The sequence below is a fragment of the Talpa occidentalis genome, unplaced genomic scaffold, assembly GCF_014898055.3.
Source record: "Talpa occidentalis isolate TD23 unplaced genomic scaffold, MPIMG_talOcc4v2.1 talOcc4.6, whole genome shotgun sequence".
NCBI classification, from domain to species: Eukaryota; Metazoa; Chordata; class Mammalia; order Eulipotyphla; family Talpidae; genus Talpa; species Talpa occidentalis.
This window is the reverse complement of record NW_023604972.1, coordinates 81,882,233-81,890,368: the sequence shown is the minus strand read 5'-3', so window position 1 is coordinate 81,890,368 and position 8,136 is coordinate 81,882,233. Positions and strand designations below refer to the sequence as shown.

The window sequence follows — 8,136 nt, the reverse complement described above, 5'->3', positions numbered from 1 at the left end:
AACACCCAAAAAAATCTGAGTACACATTTTTCTCAAGTGAACACAGATCATTCTCCAGGATTGATCACACACTGGGACACAAGACAAACATCAACAGATACACTAAGATTGAAATCATACCAACCATCTTCTCTGACCATGAAGTCATCAAACTAGAAGTAAACCATAAAAAGAAGGAAAGAACTCTCCCACTTCATGGATATTGAAACCCATACTACTGGAAGACCACTGGACTAATGAGGAGATCAAAGAAGAAATGAAAAAATACTTTGAGTTGAATGACAAGGAGAACACCAATTTCCTAAATGTTTGGGATGCAGCAAAAGCAGTAATAAGAGGAAAATATAGCAATACAGGCTCATATCAAGAAACAAGAAAGAACTCAAAGAAACAACCTAATCTCACAGCTCAAAGAACTAGAAAAAGAACAACAAAAAACCCTTAAACCAGTAGAAGAAAGGAAATAATAAAAATCAAAGCACAAATAAATGAAATCAAAACTGAAAAAAAAATCTAAAAGATCAATGAAACCAAAAGTTGGTTCTTTGAAAAATAAACAAAATAGACAAACCCCTAGCCTGGCTCACAAAGGAAAAATGGGAGAAAGTACAAATAAATAGGATCACAAATGAAAGAGGAGAAATCACAACAGACACAGCAGAAATCAAAAGAATAATCAGAAACTATTATGAACAGTTATATGCAAACAAGTTCAACAATCTAGAAGAGATGGACAAATTCCTACAACTTTACAATCACCCAAAGCTAGATAAAGAAGAAATAGAACACCTAAACAGACAAATTACAAGCAGTTAAATTGAAATGGTAATCAAAACCCTCCCCCAAAACAAAAGCCCAGGACCAGATGGATTTACAAATGAATTCTACCAAACATTCAGAAACGAACTAGTGCCTATTCTTCACAAACTCTTTCAAAAAATTGAGAAGGAAGGGATAATACCAAATACGTTCTATGAAGCCAACATTACACTAATACCAAAACCAAACAAGGACAACACAAAAAAAGAAAACTACAAGCCAATCTCTCTAATGAACACTAATTCAAAAATCCTCAATAAAATTTTAGCTAACAGAATCCAACAATGTATCCATAAGATCATTCACCATGACCAAGTAGGATTTATTCCAGGGACACAAGGATGGTTCAACATCCGAAAATCAATCCATGTAATCCAACACATCAACAAAAAATATATAAAAACCATATGATAATATCAATAGATGCTGAGAAAGCTTTTGACAAAGTACAACACCCATTTACAATAAAGGCCCTTGAAATTCTTGGGATACAAGGAACATACCTCAACATCATAAAAGCCATATATGACAAGCCCATAACTGATATCATTCTCAATGGTGAAGAGTTGAAAGCATTTCCATTAAGATCTGGAACAAGACCAGGATGTCCAGTCTCACCACTGCTTTTCAATACAATACTGGAAGTCCTAGCCAGAGCAATCAGACAAGAAAAAGACATACAAGGAATCCAAATAGGGAAGGAAGAAGTGAAGCTCTCACTAGTCACAGATGATATGACAACATACATGGAGAACCCCAAAAACTCCACAGAAAAACTAGTCAAACTAATCAATCAGTTTGGTAAAGTATCAGGATATAAAATCAACACACAAAAATAAGTAGCCTTCCTATACACAAACAATAAATCTGAAGGAGAAGAAATATTGAAACAAAAAAATCAAATACTTGGGAATAAACTTAACAAAAGAGGTAAAGGACCTATACAAAGAAAACTATAAAACACTGTTAAAAGAAATAGAAGACACAAAGAAATGGAAAGACATCCCCTGCTCATCGATTGGAAGGATTAACATTATCAAAATGGCCATCCTACCAAAAGCAATTTACAGATTCAATGCTATTCCAATAAAAATTTCAATGACATTCTTCAAAGAAATAGAATATTGATGAAATTCATATGGAGCTACCAAAAACCCTGAATAGCCAAAGCTTCCCTTAAAAAAAAAAAAGAAGGGAATGGAGGTATCACACTCCCAGACTTCAAGCATACTTCAAAGCCATAATAATCAAATCTGCATGGTATTGAAACAAGAACAGACACATGGACCAATGGAACCAAATAAAAAATCCAGAAATAAACCCACAGATTTATGGTCAACTAATCTTTGACAAAGTAGCAAACAATATGCAATGGAGCAAAGAAAGTTTGTTCAATAAATGGTGCTGGGAAAAGTGGGTCACAGCATGCAAAAGAATGAAACTTGACTACTACCTCACACTATGCACAAAAACCAACTAAAATGGATTGAAGAACTAGACATAAGACCTGAAACCATAAAATATATAGAAGGAAATATAGGTGAAACACTACATGACATACACCTCAGTAGCATCTTTAAAGACACATCACCCAAAGCAGTGATAGTGAAGGCAAAGATAAACAGCTGGGACTACATCAAATTAAAGAGCTTCCGTACAGCAAAAGAGACAGTAACCAAAACAAAGAGACACCCCACTGATTGGGAGAAAATTTTTGCACCCAACACTAATGATAAAGGACTGAGCACAAAATCTACAAAGAGCTGATGACACTCAGAAAAAAAAAAAAAAAAGTAAACAACTCAGTCAAAAAATGGGCAGAAGAGCAAAAAACAAACTTCTCCAAAGAGGAAATGCAAATGGCCAACAGGCATATGAAAAAATGTTCAACATCATTTGTAATTAGGGAAATGCAAATCAAAACTACAATGAGATACCATCTTACACCAGTGAGAATGGCACATATTAAAAAAACCTAGCAACAATAAATGTTGATGAAGATGTGGAGAAAAAGGAATTCTCCTGCACTGCTGGTGGGAGTTCAAACTGGTCCAACCACTATGGAGAGCTGTGTGGAGATTCCTCAATCTGCTAAAGATGGAGCTTCCATATGATCCAGCAATTCCAGTCCTTGGTATTTACCCAAAGGACACAGGAACATTAATTCAAAAGGGCACCTGCACCCCTATGTTTATAGCAGCACTATTTACAATAGGTAAGTTATGGAAACAACCCAAATGCCCCCAAATAGATGACTGGATCAAGAACATGTGATATATATACACAATAGAATATTACTCAGCAATCAAAAAAGATAATCTCATGCAATTCGCAGCAACATGGATGGTGCTGGAAGGGATCATTCTCAGCAAAATAAGCCAGAAAGAAAAAGAAATATACCAGATGATCTCACTCATAGCAGAAATTTAGAAAACCTAAATAAGGGACCAGGAAAAAGGCTAATTATAATAAAGTAAAAATCAAAAGCAACAAGCAACTATAAACCAGAGACACTCTATGGGGGTGGGGGGCGTGCAGTGGAGAAGGGAGTAGGATCAAAACTAGGGTGGTGGGAATTGTATGGGGACTATAACCAAGATGAAAATGCATACATTATGCAAATATGAAAAATGATGCAAAATATATAAAATAATAAAAAATTTTTAAAAAATAATCAGGTAAGGAGGATAGCAAAAGAAAAAGAGCTTGCTATTTTACATACAATGGGCAAGGAAGTTTTCTGAAAGTGACATTTGAGCAGAGAGAACACTAGGAAGTGAAATGGAGGAATAGAATTCTTTGGAGAGGGAATAGCAAGTGCAAAGGTCCTGTGGTATGTTCCAAGATCACAGGGAAGTCCGTGAAGCTGGGGGGGATCCATCAGGGTGGGGCACAGGCAAGGTCGCCCCTAGGGAGTAAGGGTTATGAGGTCAGAGAGGGAAACTATTGTCAAGTCTCACAGTGTCTGATAAACAGTAGTAAGAATATGGATTCTGTTTTGCAGTGGGAAGCCAGTATCTATAATAAATCCTTATACAAGGTGGTGAAGTGACAAGACAAAATTAATCAGATCAAAGGAACAGACAGTAGAAGGCTGGAAAAGCTATTTTCAAGTGTCGGTGTTCTCTCTGAGGAAGTGACTTTAGAGCTGAGTCTTGAACTATCTGATGCAGCAACCATGCAGATTTCTGGAAGAAGCCAATTCCAGGCTGCTAAAATGGCACTGCAGTGGGAATAAACTTGACATATTTTGGAAAGAGCAAGAAGGTCCAAATAGCTGGCATAACAAGAATGGGAGGAGACAGCTAAGTAGCAGGAATGGGCCAGTATAGAGGCCCTTGGGGGCCAGAGTAAGCCTTTTATTCTAAATATGCCAGAAAGACTTTAGAGGATTTTAAGTGGAGAAATGAGGTGTTTGTTTTAGCAGGATTACTCTGCTGTGTTGAGACTAGATAATGGTCAGGAAGAAGCAGAAACAGGGAAATTGGATGGGGTGTGGCTATGGCCCAAGATGGAGATGGCCTGGAGGTGATGGCAGCCGTGAATACGCTCAGGACCTATTGTGAAGGCAGAATTGGCAGTACTGATGGACGGAGAGCATGTGGAAGTTGAAAAGAAGTGGAAATCAAGGATGGCTTCTGTTTTTATTGGTGTTGGTTGGCTCATTGAGGGAACCAACTCAGAATCCAGGGGATTTTGATGGTTGCAATTGAGCAGGAAGTTATGCAGCAAAGTCCCAGCAACCTTCATGAGATGCCACAGTCTGGACCCTCGGAGGAGCACAGCACCATGAGACTGGGGCAAAGGAGCTAGGAGATGAAGGGAGGCCTTGGGCTCCCATGGAGAACAGGGTTGGGGAGAGCCTGGGAGGGAAGCTTTATAATTCTGCTCCCTATGTGGCATTGTTGTAGTTGTTCTTATTTTTCATTTTAAAGAATTTTAAAACAAACTTAATACAAACTATTTTAGTTACTTTGAACATGTAAGACACTGACTCAAAATACTTTAATACCATTTTTTCCAAGTATTGCACAATATAGGTATAAAATGAATACTTATAATTACATTTTCTCCCATAATACAGAGTAAAAATCTTTAAACCTTTAACAGAAAATACATTTTTAAAAGCAAATGCTCATGCATTTTAATTCCACCTCAAAAGCAATACACTATACACAAGTTTTAGAATAGTTGATGTCTTTTAGATAGATATTAACAATTTCAGTAAAAAAAAAATAAAAGCACCTGAATTTGCTGTCACAGATTACTGTAGTACAAAGACATAAATGCAAGACCATGGTGTAGAAAGAGTATAAATTTCCTCTGATATTTTATAAACTTTGTACCAAATGAAATTACACAATTAGAAAAGACCACTAAACCCACTTATTAGTGCCAATATTTTTATTTAAAAAAAATCAGCTATATCTTTGCTGTATCTTAAATACTGTAAGAGGTCACATCTGAGACTATACTTTAAATTATACCATCACTATACAATAACGTTGTACTTGGTCAACAAATGAAAAATCATGCATGTTTTATTTTTGTAACCAAGCTTGAATGTATAATTGCTATAAGCTTAAAAAAAAAAAAATCTCAAGATGACAAAAAGAATCCTCCTTGGGCCTGAGCACTTTAACTTATACGATGCATCTTTTTCTTTTTTTCAATTAGCCATAAAAGGCTGGAATTGCTGGTTAGACGACTGCATGTTATTTAAACTAAAATTCAAGCCACCTACAAAAGACCTCTCATTGATCCCTCGTTAGGTCACGGGCGCATGAAGGCATTACTGACTGGATGGGATCAAGGTGAAGAGGCTGTCACCTGGGTGTATTCCTTGGGTACTACCACCTTGACCTGCATCTTAGGAAAAATAAATTCCTTGGCATCAGGAGAAAGAGCACAGATGTCCTGCTGTTGCTGCCGCTGTGGTGGGGGCAGCGCTGGAGGCTGAGTTGGCTGCTGATGTTGCTGCAGCTGGGCTGGCAGGCCAAGTCCCAGCCCACACAGAGAGTGCACGGAGGAGACGACTGACTCTCACTTCAAGAGGTCGTTCACATTCACGCCAGGGCAGACCGTAAAAGCACATACCACCTTGTTACTGCAGCCGCTATTCTTCATTTTGGTAGAGCTGAACTTGGCAGCGAAAGGGGCAGGGGTAAAGGCTAAAGGCTGAGTGGACCGGGGCACACAGGTGGAACTTCCAGCAGCTGACTGACCAAAGGGAGCTGACGGAGAGCTGCACGCTGATGAGGCTGGGTCACGTATGGGCATGGAAACCTGGGTTTCTGGATTAAAGCTGTTTTTGATCTCCCCCAACTCACATCCATTTTCATTATCATCACCCACATAAAGCACTCTTGCTGCTCCCTCTTCACCAGTTTGGTAGGAAACCTCAAAAGGGTTGATCCAAACGTTGACCTCCTGTGGCAGATTGCCACGAACTCCGTCAATGTCCAAGCGCTCTCCGTGGACGCCTGCTCCGTCACTAGGTCCACGGTTGCCCTGTGTGACAAAACCTAAACTCTGATCCTTTGTCTGGCTTTTCAGGACATCAGAGCCCTTCAGATTTCTTCTTAAGAAGTCTTCCAAGGGCCTCCCCGGTGGCACAACGGTTGGGCACTGGGCTGCGAGGTTGCCCGCAGCCTCTGCAGCGTCGGTTCCATCCCCGGCTGCTCCCCGGCCACAGGAGGAGGGTCCCGCATGGCGCGCAGACCTCTCCTGCCGCCCGCTGCTCCCCTCAGCAGTGTACTTCGGTCCTTCTGCCTGCTCTGCTCCCCGCTCTGGCTCTGGTGAATTCTCTCACCCTCCCGCGCTTCTGACTGTACCCAGTGCTTGTATAAATAAATAAATAAATCTTTAAAAAAAAAAAAAAAAGAAGAAGTCTTCCAAGCTCTTCTCTAAAAATGTGGACACATCTCCTGGGAAGCTTATTGTACAAAAACAAAATATTGAAACTCGGTGCTACTTGGACGCCACACTGCTATGCCACAAAGTTAGGTTTGTGCTACAACTCCCCCACCCCTGTTCCTCCCACCAAAAAAGTCTTCAGTCTGTGGCAGAGAAACAAATTTTCATTCAAAGTGCTAGCGTTAGGAGATTATCCTTCACCATGAGTGGACTTGTTCTGGCTGCTTCAGGGCTGCTTCCACCAGACACCGCTGCTGGGCTGGAGAGAAGAGCTTTGGGGTCTGAGTGCACCATGGGGAGGGGACACCTGAGAGAGGGGCAGAGCACAGACTCTCTGAGCTCTGGAGCTGCCACTTTCTGCATGTCGTCTGGTCAGGTGGCCAGAGCGCCTCTCGCTTCACACAGCCAGGGCAGGGCCCAGCCTTCCCACCACTCTGCAAAAGGACAGAGCTTCACTCCTCTACTTTATGATTTTTCATCTCTGTACATAAAGTTGATGCCATGTCTGTGCATTCGTGTGGACTCTAGCATTCGTGTGGATACGAGTGGCCACAATTAGGATACAGAATGACTCCATGGCCCAAAAACTTCCTCAGGATATCCTTTTGATCTGTTCTCCATTACTGTAGTTTTGTCTTTTGAAACTGTCATCTAAACTGAATCACATTGATAATTATACGTAGGAATTCCAAAGAGCACCTGCACCCCTATGTTTATAGCAGCACTATTTACAATAGCTAAGCTTTGGAAACAACCCAAATGTCCAAAAATAGATGACTGGATCAAGAAGATGTGGGACATATACACCATGGAATATTACTCAGCATTCAAAAAAGATAAACACATGCAATTTGCAGCAACATGGATGGCGCTGGAAGGGATCATGCTCAGCGAAATAAGCCAGAAAGAAAAAGAAAAATACCGGATGGTCTCACTCATAGCAGGAATCTAGAAAACCTAAATAAGGGACCAGGAAAAAGAATAACTATAAGAAAGTAAAAATCAAAATCAACAAACAACTATGAACCAGAGACACTCTATGGGGGGTGGGGGGCGGGGAAAGGAGGGTTTGGGGTCAAAATAAGGGGGTTGCAATTGTATGGGGAATATAAAAACAAAATTAAAATTTAAAAAAAAAGACAATATGGTATTGGCAAAGGGAAAGGCACAAAGATTAGTGGAAAAGCATAGAGCTTAGAAAGAGACCCAAAACTATGCGGCCAATTGATTTTTAACAATCTATCAATTGGTGCCCTAACAACTGAGGGAGAAAGGATAGCTCTGTTAAGTTTGAGTTCATTTTTTGCATAAGGTGTGAGGGTTAAGTTAGGGATCATTTTTTTGCACATGAATTTTCTATTGCTTTCATAACATTTATGGAAAGATTATCCTTTCTCCCTT

At 39.9% G+C, this 8,136-nt stretch overlaps 1 pseudogene; it reads right to left on the bottom strand.

Annotated features, from left to right (window-relative positions):
* Window positions 1-5,488: 5,488 nt before the first annotated feature.
* LOC119260408 (protein Tob1-like) lies at window positions 5,489-7,098 on the bottom strand (annotated as a pseudogene).
* Between the last annotated feature and the right edge of the window lie 1,038 nt (window positions 7,099-8,136).